Genomic DNA, 17,750 nt, shown 5'->3' with positions numbered 1-17,750 from the left:
GGGTGTCCATCTGCAAAAGCAGTACCGCTCACGGCCATACCACCCTGAAAAGGCCCGATCTCGCCCGATCTCGGAAGCCAAGCATGTTTCGGCCTGGTTAGTACCTGATTGGGAGACCGCTTGGGAATACCAGGTGCTGTGAGCATCATACCCCGCATCTTTTTCGACATTTCATGGGTGTCCATCTGCAATGGCAATACCGCTCACGGCCATACCACCCTGCAAAGGCCCGATCCCGTCCGAACTCGGAAGCCAAGCATGGTTCGGCCTGGTTAGTACCTGATTGGGAGACCGCTTGGGAATACCAGGTACTGTGAGCATCATACCCTGCATCTTTTTCGACATCTCATGGGTGTCCATCTGCAAAAGCAGTACCGCTCACGGCCATACCACCCTGAAAAGGCCCGATCTCGTTCGATCTCGGAAGCCAAGCATGGTTCAGCCTGGTTAGTACCTGGTTGGGAGACCGCTTGGGAATACCAGGTGCTGTGAGCATCATACCCCGCATCTTTTTCGACATTTCACGGGTGTCCATCTGCTAGTGCAGTACCGCTCACGGCCATACCACCCTGAAAAGGCCCGATCTCGTCCGATCTCGGCAGCCAAGCATGGTTCGGCCTGTTTAGTACCTGATTGGGAGACCGCTTGGGAATACCAGGTGCTGTGAGCATCATACCCCGCATCTTTTTCGACATTTCATGGGTGTCCATCTGCAAGAGCAGTACCGCTCATGGCCATACCACCCTGAAAAAGCCCGATCTCGTCCGATCTCGGAAGCCAAGCATGGTTCGGCCTGGTTAGTACCTGATTGGGAGACCGCTTGGGAATACCAGGTGCTGTGAGCATCATACCCTGCATCTTTTTCGACATTTCATGGGTGTCCATCTGCTAGTGCAGCACCGCTCACGGCCATACCACCCTGAAAAGGCCCGATCTCGTCCGATTTCGGAAGCCAAGCATGGTTCGGCCTGGTTAGTAGCTGATTGGGAGACCGCTTGGGAATACCAGGTGCTGTGAGCATCATACCCCGCATCTTTTTCGACATTTCATGGGTGTCCATCTGGTGGTGCAGTACCGCTCACGGCCATACCACCCTGAAAAGGCCCGATTGTCCGATCTCGGAAGCCAAGCATGGTTCGGCCTGGTTAGTACCTGATTGGGAGACCGCTTGGAAATACCAGGTGCTGTGAGCATCATACCCCGCATCTTTTTCGACATTTAATGGGTGTCCATCTGCATGAGCAGTACCGCTCACGGCCATACCACCCTGAAAAGGCCCGATCTCGCCCGATCTTGGCAGCCAAGCATGGTTCGGCCTGGTTAGTACCTGATTGGGAGACCGCTTGGGAATACCAGGTGCTGTGAGCATCATACCCCGCATCTTTTTCGACATTTCATGGGTGTCCATCTGCTAGTGCAGTACCGCTCACGGCCATACCACCCTGAAAAGGCCCGATCTCGTCCGATCTCGGAAGCCAGGCATGGTTCGGACTGGTGAGTACCTTATTGGGAGACCGCTTGGAAATACCAGGTGCTGTGAGCATCATACCCCGCATCTTTTTCGACATTTCATGGGTGTCCATCTGCTAGTGCAGTACCGCTCACGGCCATACCACCCTGAAAAGGCCCGATCTCGTCCGATCTCGGCAGCCAAGCATGGTTCGGCCTGTTTAGTACCTGATTGGGAGACCGCTTGGGAATACCAGGTGCTGTGAGCATCATACCCCGCATCTTTTTCGACATTTCATGGGTGTCCATCTGCAAGAGCAGTACCGCTCAAGGCCATACCACCCTGAAAAGGCCCGATCTCGTCCGATCTCGGAAGCCGAGCATGGTTCGGCCTGGTTAGTACCTGTTTGGGAGACCGCTTGGGAATACCAGATGCTGTGAGCATCATACCCCGCATCTTTTTCGACATTTCATGGGTGTCCATCTGCAAGAGCAGTACCGCTCACGGCCATACCACCCTGAAAAGGCCCGATCTCGTCCGATCTCGGAAGCCAAGCATGGTTCGGCCTGGTTAGTACCTGTTTGGGAGACCGCTTGGGAATACCAGATGCTGTGAGCATCATACCCCGCATCTTTTTCGACATTTCATGGGTGTCCATCTGCAAGAGCAGTACCGCTCACGGCCATACCACCCGTAAAAGGCCCGATCTCGCCCGATCTCGTCCGATCTCGGCAGCCAAGCATGGTTCGGCCTGGTTAGTACCTGATTGGGAGACCGCTTGGGAATACCAGGTGCTGTGAGCATCATGCCCCGCATCTTTTTCGACATTTCATGGGTGTCCATCTGCAAGAGCAGTACTGGTCCCGGCCATACCACCCTGAAAAGGCCCGATCTCGTCTGATCTCGGAAGCCAAGCATAGTTCGGCCTGTTTAGTACCTGATTGGGAGACCGCTTGGGAATACCAGGTGCTGTGAGAACCATGCCCCGCATCTTTTTCGACATTTCATGGGTGTCCATCTGCAAGAGCAGTACCGCTCACGGCCATACCACCCTGAAAAGGCCCGACCTCGTCAGATCTCGGCAGCCAAGCATGGTTCGGCCTGGTTAGTACCTGATTGGGAGACTGCTTGGGAATACCAGGTGCTGTGAGCATCATACCCCGCATCTTTTTCGACATTTCATGGGTGTCCATCTGCAAGAGCAGTACCGCTCACGGCCATATCACCCTGAAAAGGCCCGATCTCGTCCGATCTCGTCCGATCTCGGAAGCCAAGCATGGTTCGGCCTGGTTAGTATCTGATTGGGAGACCGCTTGGGAATACCAGGTGCTGTGAGAACCATGCCCCGCATCTTTTTCGACATTTCATGGGTGTCCATCTGCAAGAGCAGTACCGCTCAAGGCCATATCACCCTGTAAAGGCCCGATCTCGTCCGATCTCGGAAGCCAAGCATGGTTCGGCCTGTTTAGTACCTGATTGGGAGACCGCTTGGGAATACCAGGTGCTGTCAGCATCATACCCCGCATCTTTTTCGACATTTCATGGGTGTCCATCTGCAAGAGCAGTACCGCTCATGGCCATACCACCCTGAAAAGGCCCGACCTCGTCCGATCTCGGCAGCCAAGCATGGTCCGGCCTGGTTAGTACCTGATTGGGAGACCGCTTGGGAATACCAGGTGCTGTGAGCATCATACCCCTCATCTTTTTCGACATTTCATGGGTGTCCATCTGCAAGAGCAGTACCGCTCATGGCCATACCACCCTGATAAGGCCCGATCTCGCCCGATCTCGTCTGATCTCGTCAGCCAAGCATGGTTCGGCCTGGTTAGTACCTGAATGGGAGACCGCTTGGGAATACCAGGTGCTGTGAGCATCATACCCCGCAACTTTTTCGACATTTCATGGGTGTCCATCTGCAAGAGCAGTACCGCACTCGGCCATACCACCCTGATAAGGCCCGATCTCGTCCGATCTCGTCCGATCTCAGCAGCCAAGCATGGTTCGGCCTGGTTAGTACCTGATTGGGAAACCGCTTGGGAATACCAGGTGCTGTGAGCATCATACCCCGCATCTTTTTCGACATTTCATGGGTGTCCATCTGCAAGAGCAGTACCGCTCACGGCCATACCACCCTGATAAGGCCCGATCTCGTCCGATCTCGTCCGATCTCGGCAGCCAAGCATCGTTCGGCCTGGTTAGTACCTGATTGGGAGACCGCTTGGGAATACCAGGTGCTGTGAGCATCATACCCCGCATCTTTTTCGACATTTCATGGGTGTCCATCTGCAAAAGCAGTACCGCTCACGGCCATACCACCCTGAAAAGGCCCGATCTCGTCCGATCTCGGAAGCCAAGCATTGTTCGGTCCTGTTTAGTACCTGATTGGGAGACCGCTTGGGAATACCAGGTGCTGTGAGCATCATACCCCGCATCTTTTTCGACATTTCATGGGTGTCCATCTGCAAGAGCAGTACCGCTCACGGCCATACCACCCTGAAAAGGCCCGATCTCGCCCGGTCTCGGAAGCCAAGCATGGTTCGGCCTGTTTAGTACCTGATTGGGAGACCGCTTGGGAATACCAGGTGCTGTGAGCATCATACCCCGCATCTTTTTCGACATTTCATGGGTGTCCATCTGCAAGCGGAGTACCGCTCACGGCCATACCACCCTGAAAAGGCCCGATCTCGTCCGATCTCGGAAGCCAAGCATGGTTCGGCCTGTTTAGTACCTGATTGGGAGACCGCTTGCGAATACCAGGTGCTGTGAGAACCATGCCCCGCATCTTTTTCGACATTTCATGGGTGTCCATCTGCAAGAGCAGTACCGCTCACGGCCATACCACCCTGGAAAGGCCCGATCTCGTCCGATCTCGGAAGCCAAGCATGGTTCGGCCTGTTTAGTACCTGATTGGGAGACCGCTTGGGAATACCAGGTGCTGTGAGCATCATACCCCGCATCTTTTTCGACATTTCATGGGTGTCCATCTGCAAGAGCAGTACCGCTCACGGCCACACCATCCTGAAAAGGCCTGATCTCGTCTGATCTCGTCCGATCTCGGAAGCCAAGCATGTTTCGGCCTGGTTAGTATCTGATTGGGAGACCACTTGGGAATACCAGGTGCTGTGAGAACCATGCCCCGCATCTTTTTCGACATTTCATGGGTGTCCATCTGCAAGAGCAGTACCGCTCACGGCCATACCCCCCTGAAAAGGCCCGATCTCGTCCGATCTCGGAAGCCAAGCATTGTTCGGCCTGTTTAGTACCTGATTGGGAGACCGCTTGGGAATACCAGGTGCTGTGAGCATCATACCCCCCATCTTTTTCGACATTTCATGGGTTTCCATCTGCAAGAGCAGTACCGCTCACGGCCATACCACCCTGAAAAGGCCCGATCTCGTCCGATCTCGCCCGATCTCGGAAGCCAAGCATGGTTCAGCCTGTTTAGTACCTGATTGGGAGACCGCTTGGGAATACCAGGTGCTGTGAGCATCATACCCCGCATCTTTTTCGACATTTCATGGGTGTCCATCTGCAAGAGCAGTACCGCTCACGGCCATACCACCCTGAAAAGGCCCGACCTCGCCCGGTCTCGGAAGCCAAGCATGGTTCGGCCTGTTTAGTACCTGATTGGGAGACCGCTTGGGAATACCAGGTGCTGTGAGCATCATACCCCGCATCTTTTTCGACATTTCATGGGTGTCCATCTGCAAGAGCAGTACCGCTCACGGCCATACCACCCTGAAAAGGCCCGATCCCGCCCGATCTCGGCAGCCAAGCATGGTTCGGCCTGTTTAGTACCTGATTGGGAGACCGCTTCGGAATACCATGTGCTGTGAGCATCATACCCCGCATCTTTTTCGACATTTCATGGGTGTCCATCTGCAAGAGCGGTACCGCTCACGGCCATACCACCCTGAAAAGGCCCGATCTCGTCCGATCTCGGCAGCCAAGCATGGTTGGCCTGGTTAGTACCTGATTGGGAGACCGCTTGGGAATACCAGGTGCTGTGAGCATCATACCCCGGATCTTTTTCGACATTTCATGGGTGTCCATCTGCAAGAGCAGTACCGCTCACGGCCATACCACCCTGATAAGGCCCGATCTCGCCCGCTCTCGTCCGATCTCGGCAGACAAGCATGGTTCGGCCTGGTTAGTATCTGATTGGGAGACCGCTTGGGAATACCAGGTGCTGTGAGCATCATACCCCGCATCTTTTTCGACATTTCATGGGTGTCCATCTGCTAGTGCAGTACCGCTCACGGCCATACCACCCTGAAAAGGCCCGATCTCGCCCAGTCTCGTCCGATCTCGGCAGCCAAGCATGGTTCGGCCTGTTTAGTACCTGATTGGGAGACCGCTTGGGAATACCAGGTGCTGTGAGCATCATACCCCGCATCTTTTTCGACATTTCATGGGTGTCCATCTGCTAGTGCAGTACCGCTCACGGCCATACCACCCTGAAAAGGCCCGATCTCGTCCGATCTCGGCAGCCAAGCATGGTTCGGCCTGTTTAGTACCTGATTGGGAGACGGTTTGGGAATACCAGGTGCTGTGAGAACCATGCCCCGCATCTTTTTCGACATTTAATGGGTGTCCATCTGCAAGAGCAGTACCGCTCACGGCCATACCACCCTGAAAAGGCCCGATCTCGTCCGATCTTGGAAGCCAAGCATGGTTCGGCCTGGTTAGTACCTGATTGGGAGACCGCTTGGAAATTCCAGGTGCTGTGAGCATCATACCCCGCATCTTTTTCGACATTTCATGGGTGTCCATCTGCTAGTGCAGTACCGCTCACGGCCATACCACCCTGAAAAGGCCCGATCTCGTCCGATCTCGGCAGCCAAGCATGGTTCGGCCTGTTTAGTACCTGATTGGGAGACCGCTTCGGAATACCAGGTGCTGTGAGCATCATACCCCGCATCTTTTTCGACATTTCATGGGTGTCAATCTGCTAGTGCAGTACCGCTCACGGCCATACCACCCTGAAAAGGCCCGATCTCGTCCGATCTCGGCAGCCAAGCATGGTTCGGCCTGTTTAGTACCTGATTGGGAGACCGCTTCGGAATACCAGGTGCTGTGAGCATCATACCCCGCATCTTTTTCGACATTTCATGGGTGTCCATCTGCAAGAGCAATACCGCTCATGGCCATACCACCCTGATAAGGCCCGATCTCGTCCGATCTCGGAAGCCAAGCATGGTTCGGCCTGTTTAGTACCTGATTGGAAGACCGCTTGGGAATACCAGGTGCTGTGTGCATCATACCCCGCATCTTTTTCGACATTTCATGGGTGTCCATCTGCTAATGCAGTACCGCTCACGGCCATACCACCCTGAAAAGGCCCGATCTCGTCCGATCTTGGAAGCCTAGCATAGTTCGGCCTGTTTAGTACCTGATTGGGAGACCGCTTGGGAATACCAGGTGCTGTGAGCATCATACCCCGCATCTTTTTCGACATTTCATGGGTGTCCATCTGCAGGAGCAGTACCGCTCACGGCCGTACCACCCTGAAAAGGCCCGATCTCGGAGGCCAAGCATGGTCCGGCCTGGTCAGTACCTGATTGGGAGACCGCTTGGGAATACCACGTGCTGTGAGCATCATACCCCGCATCTTTTTCGACATTTCATGGGTGTCCATCTGCAAGAGCAGTACCGCTCATGGCCATACCACCCTGAAAAGGCCCGACCTCGTCCGATCTCGGCAGCCAAGCATGGTCCGGCCTGGTTAGTACCTGATTGGGAGACCGCTTGGGAATACCAGGTGCTGTGAGCATCATACCCCGCATCTTTTTCGAGATTTCATGGGTGTCCATCTGCTAGTGCAGTACCGCTCACGGCCATACCACCCTGAAAAGGCCCGATCTCGTCCGATCTCGGAAGCCAAGCATGGTTCGGCCTGGTTAGTACCTGATTGGGAGACCGCTTGGGAATACCAGGTGCTGTGAGCATCATACCCCGCATCTTTTTCGACATTTCATGGGTGTCCATCTGCTAGTGCAGTACCGCACACGGCCATACCATCCTGAAAAGGCCCGATCTCGTCCGATATCGGAAGCCAAGCATGGTTCGGCCTGGTTAGTACCTGATTGGGAGACCGCTTGGGAATACCTGGTGCTGTGAGCATCATACCCCGCATCTTTTTCGACATTTCATGGGTGTCCATCTGCTAGTGCAGTACCGCTCACGGCCATACCACCCTGAAAAGGCCCGATCTCGTCCGATCTCGGAAGCCAAGCATGGTTCGGCCTGGTTAGTACCTGATTGGGAGACCGCTTGGGAATACCAGGTGCTGTAAGCATCATACCCAGCATCTTTTTCGACATTTCATGGGTGTCCATCTGCAAGAGCAGTACCGCTCACGGCCATACCACCCTGAAAAGGCCCGATCTCGTCCGATCTCGGAAGCCACGCATGGTTCGGCCTGTTTAGTACCTGATTGGGAGACCGCTTGGGAATACCAGGTGCTGTGAGCATCATACCCCGCATCTTTTTCGAGATTTCATGGGTGTCCATCTGCTAGTGCAGTACCGCTCACGGCCATACCACCCTGAAAAGGCCCGATCTCGTCCGATCTCGGAAGCCAAGCATGGTTCGGCCTGGTTAGTACCTGATTGGGAGACCGCTTGGGAATACCAGGTGCTGTGAGCATCATACCCCGCATCGTTTTCGACATTTCATGGGTGTCCATCTGCTAGTGCAGTACCGCTCACGGCCATACCACCCTGAAAAGGCCCGATCTCGTCCGATCTCGGAAGCCACGCATGGTTCGGCCTGTTTAGTACCTGATTGGGAGACCGCTTGGGAATACCAGGTGCTGTGAGCATCATACCCCGCATCTTTTTCGAGATTTCATGGGTGTCCATCTGCTGGTACAGTACCGCTCACGGCCATACCACCCTGAAAAGGCCCGATCTCGTCCGATCTCGGAAGCCAAGCATGGTTCGGCCTGTTTAGTACCTGATTGGGAGACCGCTTGGGAATACCAGGTGCTGTGAGCATCATACCCCGCATCTTTTCGACATTTCATGGGTGTCCATCTGCAAGTGCAGTATCGCTCACGGCCATACCACCCTGAAAAGGCCCGATATCGTCCGATCTTCGGAGCCAAGCATGGTTCGGCCTGTTTAGTACCTGATTGGGAGACCGCTTGGGAATACCAGGTGCTGTGAGCATCATACCCCGCATCTTTTTCGACATTTCATGGGTGTCCATCTGCAGGAGCAGTACCGCTCACGGCCATACCACCCTGAAAAGGCCCGATCTCGTCCAATCTTGGAAGCCAAGCATGGTTCGGCCTGTTTAGTACCTGATTGGGAGACCGCTTGGGAATACCAGGTGCTGTGAGCATCATACCCCGCATCTTTTTCGACATTTCATGGGTGTCCATCTGCAGGAGCAGTACCGCTCACGGCCATACCACCCTGAAAAGGCCCGATCTCGTTCGATCTCGGAAGCCAAGCATGGTACGGCCTGGTTAGTACCTGATTGGGAGACCGCTTGGGAATACCAGGTGCTGTGAGCATCATACCCCGCATCTTTTTCGACATTTCATGGGTGATCTATCTGAAATCCAGATCAAATTCTGGATTTCAGATAGATCAGTTGTCATCATGCACCTTTTACCAAGACTGGACCTATAGTAGGACTTAGATGGAGAGCTATCTTAAAAAGAACATGTCCTCATTACTTGGGGGAGAAACAAAGGATCCAAAATCACTCAGAGCTGTCAGGAGTGGTTGGATTGCCTTTCCTGGCATGACGTCACGATAACTATCAGCTGTCACTAATTACGTGATTAGATTATTTTTGGTATTTAAGCATTATGATTTTCTGTGGGCGCGGTTGGATCGACTGGTTAAGTTCTGGTTTCGTTTCCTGTTAATCCTCGTAGTAATTGCTGTTTCCATTGACGCCACGCCGCATGTTCAGTTCGTTTGTAATGAGTGGTCAAGCCAAGTTGTTTAAGTTATGTTACCCCGTTTATTAAATCAACCAACAAGAGCTACAGATCTGCCTCACCTTTCCAATTACTTCGGCGACTCTGCATCTGGGTTCAACTTACCCTACGATCGCGTCGCACTACGCGGCGAAATCGTAACAGCACGATCCAACCATTATGGACCCAGCGGAGCGCCACCCACGCTCGCGCCGACGCACTCGGCGACGCAAACCATCCACCTCGAAGACACCGGACTGCTTGGAATGTATAAGAAACCCCTCAGAATCGTTTAGGAATTTTGTAATGGACACACCGTGGTGCGGGGCTCTCAGGCACATCATTTCTAGAGATGAGCCACAGCTGGTAGAAGAGTTAGAGCCGCAGCGTACTCATACGCCCCACCACTGCTATGCACGTCGCCCTGGGAAGCCTTTACCGTTTCATCATGATGCCCAGGTGCGTACAACCACCAGAGAGCGCCCAAGTTATCTTATGCCTATGCCCAGAGGAATTGATTCACCATGGAGGGAGCCTGAAGATTCTGGTGAGGAGGACACCCGTTGAGGAAGTTCCCCACGGCCAGCAGCGTGGCCAGGATCTTCTTGAAGGTCCGGTTGCCGGCCAGCTGCTCCATGCCCAACTTCAGGTCAAACAGGGGCTCGGCGATCTCCTGCTCGAGTGCCTCATAGTTGAGTTTGAAAGACCACAGCTGCAGGCGGGGGGTCAAGGCGCTGACGGAAGCCAGGCCCGAGAGGAATTCCTCGGCCGTCCCCAGGGGAACGTCGGGATTGGCCGAGCGAGCCTCGCGGATCTTCTGCTTCTCCTCCTCTGTGGGCGTCATGCTCAGGATCTTCTCCACACCCTCCTTGTTGATGGCAAAGTCGTCAAAGTTGAGGATGGCGCTCTTGATGACGTGAACGGCGGGCAGGACCGTCATCCCGATGTTGATGGCGGTGCTCCGCTTGGAGTCCAGAACCAGGATCTCGGACTTTTTGCTCTCTGGCGCTTTCTTGGCCCATGGCGTCTCTTTGGCCCTGGACTCAAAGAGGTGCTCCAGCTTCCCCATGTCCACTTGGACCTTGTCCAGTGACGCCAAAAATAATCTAATCACGTAATTAGTGACAGCTGATAGTTATCGTGACGTCATGCCAGGAAAGGCAATCCAACCTCTCCTGACAAGAGCATCAAATAAAGACAATTTGTCGGTCTTTCGGGAACAGATTTTCTTGAAAAATAACCCTTTCGCTATGATTTCTAGAATTTTAATGACATAATGCAAGTGCATTCGCAGCTAGCCCTCAGAGATAAAATGAGTTGGATTTCCATCTCCAACAATACCAGCCGATATGTTATTTGAGGTTCTTGATCTGAATGAATTAAATGACCTCCGGTATGCAGTACAACTGAAGAGCAATTACTTTAAATTATGTTCATTCTTTTGTCCCCCGCCTGGTGCCCGTAGATAGCTGGGATAGGCCTTAGCACCCCCCGTGACCCTTGTGAGGATAAGCGGTTGAGAGAATGAATGAATGAAAGAATACTAAACAATGTCTTTCACATGACGATCATTTATACTAAACAATTACTATTAGTTTAAGCATGTGAAACTATGATAAAATATGATTTGGATTTTACAGCATGTTTTCGTAACCTGTTTTATGTTTATTTATATAAACAATAGACACCTTGTAAAGCATTGCTGTTGCTTCACATGTATTTCTTAGGGGCCTAACATTCAACCACATCTAAGCAGCAGTGCTTGTAGACTTGCATTCTGTGAAGCGCAAAGTGTCCTTCTGTTCTAAAGAGACAGAACAGCAAGAAAAGGACTCTGTGCAACCTTCTTTACTCTGTAACAGCGGGATGATGCTTTTTGTGTAGAAAGGATGGAGTACAAAGTGTAAGCGAATGAGTGGAAAGTACTGCAGACAATGTATGACTGTTTTTTTCTATTTTTTTTCCGTGCAGTTGAGGAGTGTAGTTTGCAAGATCCAGCATGCCAGTACTATTGAATGCTGGGTATTTTGCTGAGCCTTCTTTAAAAATTACTTCTCTTATCATGTAAAAGTAGTGATATCTGAACAGACAGAAGAATAGTCAGTCATTTTCTTCTTAAAAAAATAAAAATAAAATACTTGTGGTTGCTAGAGTTATACAGTAAAAAAGGGGTGTGTGCATGTGGTGGTGGAGCAATATAATTTTAGTTTCAGTGAAATGAAAAATCTACAATAGTGTTCCAATAAATTGGTGGTTATTGAAGTGCTATACCAATTGAATGTAATTTCTGGTAAAATTCTGTAGCTCCAGTGTTTAACCATAAATCCTATGTGATTTTTTGTTTTACAGTATAAAATGTGAAAACACTTATAAATCCCATTTAAATTCAGTGAATTCATTTAGTTGTGCTGCCACTACAACATTGCACCCAATCAGTTAGTCTTTAATTGAATCTGATTACCAGTCGATTTGAATTGAATGACTTGACCCCGCTGAGATATTTTCTCTAAAAGAATAATGGAGTTGCTTATTTGACTATTTAGTATTGTTATTTTGTTATCTTTTTGCATTTGGTGCTTTTTTTAAACATCTACTACTTTACATTATAATTGCTTGATCTGAGGTAGTTGGGTTGTAAAGGTTTAAATCAAAATTCAAAGTACGGTAATACACATATATACACACGATGCAACAGATGTGCAGTCCATTTGCAGCGTCCAGAAGTAAAACAACATGTGAAAATTGAGTGTATAGAGTGCAAAAAGTCTTACTGCAATCAAGCTGACTTTACTCCTTTGTTATTATTGCTGACTCAAAGACAAATACCAATTTGGCCTGAAATGCACAAAAGTAAAACATAGCTGTATATATTCCTGCCTTTTCCCCCCTCTTTTATAACCTGAATATTCCAACTGACTTTGAATAATGTCAAATCCCAATTGATTTGGGTAGCAAGTGTAGAAGGTCGAATTAATACTTTAGCTCATGGGTGTCCATCTGCAAGAGCAGTACCGCTCACGGCCATACCACCCTGAAAAGGCCTGATCTCGTCCGATCTCGGAAGCCAAGCATGGTTCGGCCTGGTTAGTACCTGATTGGGAGACCGCTTGGGAATACCAGGTGCTGTGAGCATCATACCCCGCATCTTTTTCGACATTTCATGGGTGTCCATCTGCAAAAGCAGTACCGCCCACGGCCATACCACCCTGAAAAGGCCCGATCTCGCCCGATCTCGGAAGCCAAGCATTGTTCGGCCTGTTTAGTACCTGATTGGGAGACCGCTTGGGATTACCAGGTGCTGTGAGCATCAGACCCCGCATCTTTTTCGACATTTCATGGGTGTCCATCTGCAAGAGCAGTACCGCTCACGGCCATACCACCCTGATAAGGCCCGATCTCGTCCGATCTCGGAAGCCAAGGATTATTCGGCCTGGTTAGTACCTGATTGGGAGACCGCTTGGGAATACAAGGTCCTGTGAGCATCATACCTCGCATCTTATTCGACATTTCATGGGTGTCCATCTGCAAGAGCAGTACCGCTCACTGCCATACCACCCTGAAAAGGCCCGATCTCGTCCGATCTCGTCCGATCTCGGCAGCCAAGCATGGTTCGGCCTGGTTAGTACCTGATTGGGAGACCGCTTGGGAATACCAGGTGCTGTGAGCATCATACCCCGCATATTTTTCGACATTTCATGGGTGTCCATCTGCTAGTGCAGTACCGCTCCCGGCCATACCACCCTGATAAGGCCCGATCTCGTCTGATCTCGGAAGCCAAGCATGGTTCGGCCTGTTTAGTACCTGATTGGGAGACCGCTTGGGAATACCAGGTGCTGTGAGCATCATACCCCGCATCTTTTTCGACATTTCATGGGTGTCCATCTGCAAGAGCAGTACTGCTCACGGCCATACCACCCTGAAAAGGCCCGATCTCGCCCGATCTCGGAAGCCAAGCATTGTACGGTCTGGTTAGTACCTGATTGGGAGACCGCTTGGGAATACCAGGTGCTGTGAGCATCATACCCCGCATCTTTTTCGACATTTCATGGGTGTCCATCTGCTAGTGCAGTACCGCTCACGGCCATACCACCCTGATAAGGCCCGATCTCGTCCGATCTCGTCCGATCTCGGCAGCCAAGCATGGTTCGGCCTGTTTAGTACCTGATTGGGAGACCGCTTGGGAATACCAGGTGCTGTGAGCATCATACCCCGCATCTTTTTCGACATTTCATGGGTGTCCATCTGCTAGTGCAGTACCTCTCACGGCCATACCACCCTGATAAGGCCCGATCTCGTCTGATCTCGGAAGCCAAGCATGGTTCGGCCTGTTTAGTACCTGATTGGGAGACCGCTTGGGAATACCAGGTGCTGTGAGCATCATACCACGCATCTTTTTCGACATTTCATGGGTGTCCATCTGCAAGAGCAGTACCGCTCACGGCCATACCACCCTGAAAAGGCCCGATCTCGTCCGATCTTGGAAGCCAAGCATGGTTCGGCCTGTTTAGTACCTGATTGGGAGACCGCTTGGGAATACCAGGTGCTGTGAGCATCATACCCCGCATCTTTTTCGACATTTCATGGGTGTCCATCTGCAAGTGCAGTACCGCTCACGGCCATACCACCCTGAAAAGGCCCGATCTCGCCCGATCTCGGAAGCCAAGCATGGTACGGCCTGGTTAGTACCTGATTGGGAGACCGCTTGGGAATACCAGGTGCTGTGAGCATCATACCCCGCATTTTTTTCGACATTTCATGGGTGTCCATCTGCTAGTGCAGTACTGCTCACGGCCATACCACCCTGAAAAGGCCCGATCTCGTCCGATTTCGGAAGCCAAGCATGGATTGGCCTGTTTAGTACCTGATTGGGAGACCGCTTGGGAATACCAGGTGCTGTGAGCATCATACCCCGCATCTTTTTCGACATTTCATTGGTGTCCATATGCGAGAGCAGTACCGCTCACGGCCATACCACCCTGATAAGGCCCGATCTCGCCCGATCTCGTCCGATCTCGGAAGCCAAGTATCGTTCGGCCTGTTTAGTACCTGATTGGGAGACCGCTTGGGAATACCAGGTGCTGTGAGCATCTTGCCCCGCATCTTTTTCGACATTTCATGGGTGTCCATCTGCAAGAGCAGTACCGCTCACAGCCATACCACCCTGATAAGGCCCGATCTCGCCCGATCTCGTCCGATCTCGGAAGCCAAGCATGGTTCGGCCTGTTTAGTACCTGATTGGGAGACCGCTTGGGAATACCAGATGCTGTGAGCATCTTGCCCCGCATCTTTTTCGACATTTCATGGGTGTCCATCTGCAAGAGCAGTAACGCTCACGGCTATACCACCCTGAAAAGGCCCGATCTCGTCCGATCTCGTCCGATCTCGGAAGCCAAGCATTGTTCGGCCTGTTTAGTACCTGATTGGGAGACCGCTTGGGAATACCAGGTGCTGTGAGCATCTTGCCCCGCATCTTTTTCGACATTTCATGGGTGTCCATCTGCAAGAGCAGTACCGCTCACGGCCATACCACCCTGAAAAGGCCTGATCTCGTCCGATCTCGGAAGCCAAGCATGGATCGGCCTGTTTGGTACCTGATTGGGAGACCGCTTGGGAATACCAGGTGCTGTGAGCATCATACCCCGCATCTTTTTCGACATTTCATGGGTGTCCATCTGCAAGAGCAGTACCGCTCACGGCCATACCACCCTGATAAGGCCCGATCTCTCCCGATCTCGTCCGATCTCGGCAGCCAAGCATAGTTCGGCCTGGTTAGTACCTGATTGGGAGACCGCTTGGGAATACCAGGTGCTGTGAGCATCATACCCCGCATCTTTTTCGACATTTCATGGGTGTCCATCTGCAAGAGCAGTACCGCTCACGGCCATACCACCCTGAAAAGGCCCGATCTCGTCCGATCTCGGAAGCCTAGCATGGTTCGGCCTGGTTAGTACCTGATTGGGAGACCGCTTGGGAATACCAGGTGCTGTGAGCATCATACCCCGCATCTTTTTCGACATTTCATGGGTGTCCATCTGCAAGAGCAGTACCGCTCACGGCCATACCACCCTGAAAAGGCCCGATCTCGCCCGATCTCGGCAGCCAAGCATGGTTCGGCCTGGTTAGTACCTGATTGGGAGACTGCTTGGGAATACCAGGTGCTGTGAGCATCATACCCCGCATCTTTTTCGACATTTCATGGGTGTCCATCTGCTAGTGCAGCACCGCTCACGGCCATACCACCCTGAAAAGGCCCGATCTCGTCCGATCTCGGAAGCCAAGCATGGTTCGGCCTGGTTAGAACATGATTGGGAGACCGCTTGGGAATACCAGGTGCTGTGGGCATCATACCCCGCATCTTTTTCGACATTTCATGGGTGTCCATCTGCTAGTGCAGTACCGCTCACGGCCATACCACCCTGAAAAGGCCCGATCTCGTCCGATCTCGGCAGCCAAGCATGGTTCGGCCTGTTTAGTACCTGATTGGGAGACCGCTTCGGAATACCAGGTGCTGTGAGCATCATACCCCGCATCTTTTTCGACATTTCATGGGTGTCCATCTGCTAGTGCAGTACCGCTCACGGCCATACCACCCTGAAAAGGCCCGATCTCGTCCGACCTCGGAAGCCAAACATGGTTCGGCCTGTTTAGTACCTGATTGGGAGACCGCTTGGGAATACCAGATCCTGTGAGCATCATACCCCGCATCTTTTTCCACATTTCATGGGTGTCCATCTGCAAGGGCAGTACCGCTCACGGCCATACCACCCTGAAAAGGCCCGATCTCCTCCGATCTTGGAAGCCAAGTATGGTTCGGCCTGTTTAGTACCTGATTGGGAGACCGCTTGGGAATGCCAGGTGCTGTGAGTATCATACCCCGCATCTTTTTCGACATTTCATGGGTGTCCATCTGCAAAAGCAGTACCCCCCACGGCCATACCACCCCGAAAAGGCCTGATCTCGTCCGATCTCGGAAGCCAAGCATGGTTCGGCCTGGTTAGTACCTGATTGGGAGACCGCTTGGGAATACCAGGTGCTGTGAGCATCATACCCCGCATCTTTTTCGACATTTCATGGGTGTCCATCTGCAAGTGCAGTACCGCTCACAGCCATACCACCCTGAAAAGGCCCGATCTCGTCCGATCTCGGAAGCCAAGCATGGTTCGGCCTGTTTAGTACCTGATTGGGAGACCGCTTGGGAATACCAGGTGCTGTGAGCATCATACCCCGCATCTTTTTCGACATTTCATGGGTGTCCATCTGCAAGAGCAGTACCGCTCACGGCCATACCACCCTGATAAGGCCCGATCTCGCCCGATCTCGTCCGATCTCGGTAGCCAAGCATGGGTCGGCCTGGTTAGTACCTGATTGGGAGACCGCTTGGGAATACCAGGTGCGGTGAGCATCATACCCCGCATCTTTTTCGACATTTCATGGGTGTCCATCTGCAAGAGCAGTACTGCTCACGGCCATACCACCCTGAAAAGGCCCGATCTCGCCCGATCTCGGAAGCCAAGCATGGTTCGGCCTGGTTAGTACCTGATTGGGAGACCGCTTGGGAATACCAGGTGCTGTGAGCATCATACCCCGCATCTTTTTCGACATTTCATGGGTGTCCATCTGCTAGTGCAGTACCGTTCACGGCCATACCACCCTGAAAAGAACCGATCTCGTCCGATCTCGGAAGCCAAGCATGGTTCCGCCTGGTTAGTACCTGATTGGGAGACCGCTTGGGAATACCAGGTACTGTGAGCATCATACCCCGCATCTTTTTCGACATTTCATGGGTGTCCATTTGCTAGTGCAGTACCGCTCACGGCCATACCACCCTGAAAAGGCCCGATCTCGTCCGATCTCGGAAGCCAAGCATGGTTCGGCCTGGTTAGTACCTGATTGGGAGACCGCTTGGGAATACCAGTTGCTGTGAGCATCATACCCCGCATCTTTTTCGACATTTCATGGGTGATCTATCTGAAATCCAGATCAAATTCTGGATTTCAGATAGATCAGTTGTCATCATGCACCTTTTACCAAGACTGGACCTATAGTAGGACTTAGATGGAGAGCTATCTTAAAAAGAACATGTCCTCATTACTTGGGGGAGAAACAAAGGATCCAAAATCACTCAGAGCTGTCAGGAGTGGTTGGATTGCCTTTCCTGGCATGACGTCACGATAACTATCAGCTGTCACTAATTACGTGATTAGATTATTTTTGGTATTTAAGCATTATGATTTTCTGTGGACGCGGTTGGATCGACTGGTTAAGTTCTGGTTTCGTTTCCTGTTAATCCTCGTAGTAATTGCTGTTTCCATTGACGCCACGCCGCATGTTCAGTTCGTTTGTAATGAGTGGTCAAGCCAAGTT

At 52.0% G+C, this 17,750-nt stretch overlaps 75 pseudogenes; all 75 read left to right on the top strand.

Moving 5' to 3' along the window:
* Positions 1 to 26: 26 nt before the first annotated feature.
* Positions 27 to 145, top strand: LOC144191630 (5S ribosomal RNA; annotated as a pseudogene).
* A 56-nt stretch (positions 146 to 201) lies between these two features.
* On the top strand, positions 202 to 320 carry LOC144182885 (5S ribosomal RNA; annotated as a pseudogene).
* Positions 321 to 376: 56 nt separating this feature from the next.
* Positions 377 to 495, top strand: LOC144188946 (5S ribosomal RNA; annotated as a pseudogene).
* Positions 496 to 551: 56 nt separating this feature from the next.
* Positions 552 to 670, top strand: LOC144188812 (5S ribosomal RNA; annotated as a pseudogene).
* A 56-nt stretch (positions 671 to 726) lies between these two features.
* LOC144181979 (5S ribosomal RNA) lies at positions 727 to 845 on the top strand (annotated as a pseudogene).
* Positions 846 to 901: 56 nt separating this feature from the next.
* On the top strand, positions 902 to 1,020 carry LOC144190501 (5S ribosomal RNA; annotated as a pseudogene).
* Positions 1,021 to 1,076: 56 nt separating this feature from the next.
* LOC144185753 (5S ribosomal RNA) lies at positions 1,077 to 1,193 on the top strand (annotated as a pseudogene).
* Positions 1,194 to 1,249: 56 nt separating this feature from the next.
* LOC144191846 (5S ribosomal RNA) lies at positions 1,250 to 1,368 on the top strand (annotated as a pseudogene).
* A 56-nt stretch (positions 1,369 to 1,424) lies between these two features.
* Positions 1,425 to 1,543, top strand: LOC144186566 (5S ribosomal RNA; annotated as a pseudogene).
* Positions 1,544 to 1,599: 56 nt separating this feature from the next.
* Positions 1,600 to 1,718, top strand: LOC144188811 (5S ribosomal RNA; annotated as a pseudogene).
* A 56-nt stretch (positions 1,719 to 1,774) lies between these two features.
* LOC144185964 (5S ribosomal RNA) lies at positions 1,775 to 1,893 on the top strand (annotated as a pseudogene).
* Positions 1,894 to 1,949: 56 nt separating this feature from the next.
* On the top strand, positions 1,950 to 2,068 carry LOC144190087 (5S ribosomal RNA; annotated as a pseudogene).
* Positions 2,069 to 2,124: 56 nt separating this feature from the next.
* LOC144185071 (5S ribosomal RNA) lies at positions 2,125 to 2,253 on the top strand (annotated as a pseudogene).
* A 56-nt stretch (positions 2,254 to 2,309) lies between these two features.
* On the top strand, positions 2,310 to 2,428 carry LOC144186872 (5S ribosomal RNA; annotated as a pseudogene).
* Positions 2,429 to 2,484: 56 nt separating this feature from the next.
* LOC144181747 (5S ribosomal RNA) lies at positions 2,485 to 2,603 on the top strand (annotated as a pseudogene).
* A 56-nt stretch (positions 2,604 to 2,659) lies between these two features.
* Positions 2,660 to 2,788, top strand: LOC144186831 (5S ribosomal RNA; annotated as a pseudogene).
* A 56-nt stretch (positions 2,789 to 2,844) lies between these two features.
* Positions 2,845 to 2,963, top strand: LOC144185690 (5S ribosomal RNA; annotated as a pseudogene).
* Positions 2,964 to 3,019: 56 nt separating this feature from the next.
* LOC144191402 (5S ribosomal RNA) lies at positions 3,020 to 3,138 on the top strand (annotated as a pseudogene).
* A 56-nt stretch (positions 3,139 to 3,194) lies between these two features.
* LOC144185816 (5S ribosomal RNA) lies at positions 3,195 to 3,323 on the top strand (annotated as a pseudogene).
* Positions 3,324 to 3,564: 241 nt separating this feature from the next.
* On the top strand, positions 3,565 to 3,693 carry LOC144186309 (5S ribosomal RNA; annotated as a pseudogene).
* Positions 3,694 to 3,749: 56 nt separating this feature from the next.
* LOC144182270 (5S ribosomal RNA) lies at positions 3,750 to 3,869 on the top strand (annotated as a pseudogene).
* Positions 3,870 to 3,925: 56 nt separating this feature from the next.
* Positions 3,926 to 4,044, top strand: LOC144181712 (5S ribosomal RNA; annotated as a pseudogene).
* A 56-nt stretch (positions 4,045 to 4,100) lies between these two features.
* LOC144182250 (5S ribosomal RNA) lies at positions 4,101 to 4,219 on the top strand (annotated as a pseudogene).
* Positions 4,220 to 4,275: 56 nt separating this feature from the next.
* Positions 4,276 to 4,394, top strand: LOC144187751 (5S ribosomal RNA; annotated as a pseudogene).
* A 241-nt stretch (positions 4,395 to 4,635) lies between these two features.
* LOC144191637 (5S ribosomal RNA) lies at positions 4,636 to 4,754 on the top strand (annotated as a pseudogene).
* A 56-nt stretch (positions 4,755 to 4,810) lies between these two features.
* On the top strand, positions 4,811 to 4,939 carry LOC144186410 (5S ribosomal RNA; annotated as a pseudogene).
* Positions 4,940 to 4,995: 56 nt separating this feature from the next.
* On the top strand, positions 4,996 to 5,114 carry LOC144191170 (5S ribosomal RNA; annotated as a pseudogene).
* Positions 5,115 to 5,170: 56 nt separating this feature from the next.
* LOC144184892 (5S ribosomal RNA) lies at positions 5,171 to 5,289 on the top strand (annotated as a pseudogene).
* Positions 5,290 to 5,345: 56 nt separating this feature from the next.
* Positions 5,346 to 5,463, top strand: LOC144188941 (5S ribosomal RNA; annotated as a pseudogene).
* Positions 5,464 to 5,519: 56 nt separating this feature from the next.
* Positions 5,520 to 5,648, top strand: LOC144186230 (5S ribosomal RNA; annotated as a pseudogene).
* A 56-nt stretch (positions 5,649 to 5,704) lies between these two features.
* Positions 5,705 to 5,833, top strand: LOC144185628 (5S ribosomal RNA; annotated as a pseudogene).
* Positions 5,834 to 5,889: 56 nt separating this feature from the next.
* On the top strand, positions 5,890 to 6,008 carry LOC144185130 (5S ribosomal RNA; annotated as a pseudogene).
* A 56-nt stretch (positions 6,009 to 6,064) lies between these two features.
* Positions 6,065 to 6,183, top strand: LOC144191119 (5S ribosomal RNA; annotated as a pseudogene).
* A 56-nt stretch (positions 6,184 to 6,239) lies between these two features.
* Positions 6,240 to 6,358, top strand: LOC144190875 (5S ribosomal RNA; annotated as a pseudogene).
* A 56-nt stretch (positions 6,359 to 6,414) lies between these two features.
* On the top strand, positions 6,415 to 6,533 carry LOC144190874 (5S ribosomal RNA; annotated as a pseudogene).
* A 56-nt stretch (positions 6,534 to 6,589) lies between these two features.
* Positions 6,590 to 6,708, top strand: LOC144183077 (5S ribosomal RNA; annotated as a pseudogene).
* Positions 6,709 to 6,764: 56 nt separating this feature from the next.
* LOC144185160 (5S ribosomal RNA) lies at positions 6,765 to 6,883 on the top strand (annotated as a pseudogene).
* A 221-nt stretch (positions 6,884 to 7,104) lies between these two features.
* On the top strand, positions 7,105 to 7,223 carry LOC144191401 (5S ribosomal RNA; annotated as a pseudogene).
* Positions 7,224 to 7,279: 56 nt separating this feature from the next.
* On the top strand, positions 7,280 to 7,398 carry LOC144190883 (5S ribosomal RNA; annotated as a pseudogene).
* A 56-nt stretch (positions 7,399 to 7,454) lies between these two features.
* Positions 7,455 to 7,573, top strand: LOC144182197 (5S ribosomal RNA; annotated as a pseudogene).
* Positions 7,574 to 7,629: 56 nt separating this feature from the next.
* LOC144188103 (5S ribosomal RNA) lies at positions 7,630 to 7,748 on the top strand (annotated as a pseudogene).
* Positions 7,749 to 7,804: 56 nt separating this feature from the next.
* On the top strand, positions 7,805 to 7,923 carry LOC144191061 (5S ribosomal RNA; annotated as a pseudogene).
* Positions 7,924 to 7,979: 56 nt separating this feature from the next.
* LOC144190871 (5S ribosomal RNA) lies at positions 7,980 to 8,098 on the top strand (annotated as a pseudogene).
* Positions 8,099 to 8,154: 56 nt separating this feature from the next.
* Positions 8,155 to 8,273, top strand: LOC144191060 (5S ribosomal RNA; annotated as a pseudogene).
* A 56-nt stretch (positions 8,274 to 8,329) lies between these two features.
* On the top strand, positions 8,330 to 8,448 carry LOC144187624 (5S ribosomal RNA; annotated as a pseudogene).
* A 55-nt stretch (positions 8,449 to 8,503) lies between these two features.
* Positions 8,504 to 8,622, top strand: LOC144187000 (5S ribosomal RNA; annotated as a pseudogene).
* Positions 8,623 to 8,678: 56 nt separating this feature from the next.
* Positions 8,679 to 8,797, top strand: LOC144182781 (5S ribosomal RNA; annotated as a pseudogene).
* A 56-nt stretch (positions 8,798 to 8,853) lies between these two features.
* Positions 8,854 to 8,972, top strand: LOC144183799 (5S ribosomal RNA; annotated as a pseudogene).
* Positions 8,973 to 12,399: 3,427 nt separating this feature from the next.
* LOC144187805 (5S ribosomal RNA) lies at positions 12,400 to 12,518 on the top strand (annotated as a pseudogene).
* Positions 12,519 to 12,574: 56 nt separating this feature from the next.
* On the top strand, positions 12,575 to 12,693 carry LOC144186906 (5S ribosomal RNA; annotated as a pseudogene).
* A 231-nt stretch (positions 12,694 to 12,924) lies between these two features.
* On the top strand, positions 12,925 to 13,053 carry LOC144184979 (5S ribosomal RNA; annotated as a pseudogene).
* A 56-nt stretch (positions 13,054 to 13,109) lies between these two features.
* On the top strand, positions 13,110 to 13,228 carry LOC144182132 (5S ribosomal RNA; annotated as a pseudogene).
* Positions 13,229 to 13,284: 56 nt separating this feature from the next.
* LOC144183377 (5S ribosomal RNA) lies at positions 13,285 to 13,403 on the top strand (annotated as a pseudogene).
* Positions 13,404 to 13,459: 56 nt separating this feature from the next.
* Positions 13,460 to 13,588, top strand: LOC144185218 (5S ribosomal RNA; annotated as a pseudogene).
* A 56-nt stretch (positions 13,589 to 13,644) lies between these two features.
* Positions 13,645 to 13,763, top strand: LOC144190723 (5S ribosomal RNA; annotated as a pseudogene).
* A 56-nt stretch (positions 13,764 to 13,819) lies between these two features.
* On the top strand, positions 13,820 to 13,938 carry LOC144189966 (5S ribosomal RNA; annotated as a pseudogene).
* Positions 13,939 to 13,994: 56 nt separating this feature from the next.
* LOC144188940 (5S ribosomal RNA) lies at positions 13,995 to 14,113 on the top strand (annotated as a pseudogene).
* A 56-nt stretch (positions 14,114 to 14,169) lies between these two features.
* On the top strand, positions 14,170 to 14,288 carry LOC144190545 (5S ribosomal RNA; annotated as a pseudogene).
* Positions 14,289 to 14,344: 56 nt separating this feature from the next.
* Positions 14,345 to 14,473, top strand: LOC144186611 (5S ribosomal RNA; annotated as a pseudogene).
* Positions 14,474 to 14,529: 56 nt separating this feature from the next.
* Positions 14,530 to 14,658, top strand: LOC144186160 (5S ribosomal RNA; annotated as a pseudogene).
* A 56-nt stretch (positions 14,659 to 14,714) lies between these two features.
* LOC144186507 (5S ribosomal RNA) lies at positions 14,715 to 14,843 on the top strand (annotated as a pseudogene).
* A 56-nt stretch (positions 14,844 to 14,899) lies between these two features.
* On the top strand, positions 14,900 to 15,018 carry LOC144181972 (5S ribosomal RNA; annotated as a pseudogene).
* A 56-nt stretch (positions 15,019 to 15,074) lies between these two features.
* LOC144185114 (5S ribosomal RNA) lies at positions 15,075 to 15,203 on the top strand (annotated as a pseudogene).
* Positions 15,204 to 15,259: 56 nt separating this feature from the next.
* On the top strand, positions 15,260 to 15,378 carry LOC144189451 (5S ribosomal RNA; annotated as a pseudogene).
* A 56-nt stretch (positions 15,379 to 15,434) lies between these two features.
* Positions 15,435 to 15,553, top strand: LOC144191695 (5S ribosomal RNA; annotated as a pseudogene).
* A 56-nt stretch (positions 15,554 to 15,609) lies between these two features.
* On the top strand, positions 15,610 to 15,728 carry LOC144183527 (5S ribosomal RNA; annotated as a pseudogene).
* Positions 15,729 to 15,784: 56 nt separating this feature from the next.
* On the top strand, positions 15,785 to 15,903 carry LOC144190873 (5S ribosomal RNA; annotated as a pseudogene).
* Positions 15,904 to 15,959: 56 nt separating this feature from the next.
* Positions 15,960 to 16,078, top strand: LOC144185553 (5S ribosomal RNA; annotated as a pseudogene).
* Positions 16,079 to 16,134: 56 nt separating this feature from the next.
* Positions 16,135 to 16,253, top strand: LOC144185026 (5S ribosomal RNA; annotated as a pseudogene).
* A 56-nt stretch (positions 16,254 to 16,309) lies between these two features.
* On the top strand, positions 16,310 to 16,428 carry LOC144184379 (5S ribosomal RNA; annotated as a pseudogene).
* Positions 16,429 to 16,484: 56 nt separating this feature from the next.
* On the top strand, positions 16,485 to 16,603 carry LOC144187910 (5S ribosomal RNA; annotated as a pseudogene).
* A 56-nt stretch (positions 16,604 to 16,659) lies between these two features.
* On the top strand, positions 16,660 to 16,788 carry LOC144186428 (5S ribosomal RNA; annotated as a pseudogene).
* Positions 16,789 to 16,844: 56 nt separating this feature from the next.
* On the top strand, positions 16,845 to 16,963 carry LOC144188486 (5S ribosomal RNA; annotated as a pseudogene).
* Positions 16,964 to 17,019: 56 nt separating this feature from the next.
* On the top strand, positions 17,020 to 17,138 carry LOC144184225 (5S ribosomal RNA; annotated as a pseudogene).
* Positions 17,139 to 17,194: 56 nt separating this feature from the next.
* Positions 17,195 to 17,313, top strand: LOC144189926 (5S ribosomal RNA; annotated as a pseudogene).
* Positions 17,314 to 17,750: the final 437 nt, after the last annotated feature.

This window comes from Stigmatopora nigra, unplaced genomic scaffold (assembly GCF_051989575.1).
Source record: "Stigmatopora nigra isolate UIUO_SnigA unplaced genomic scaffold, RoL_Snig_1.1 HiC_scaffold_24, whole genome shotgun sequence".
NCBI lineage: Eukaryota > Metazoa > Chordata > Actinopteri > Syngnathiformes > Syngnathidae > Stigmatopora > Stigmatopora nigra.
This window is presented reverse-complemented; position numbering and strand designations above follow the sequence as displayed.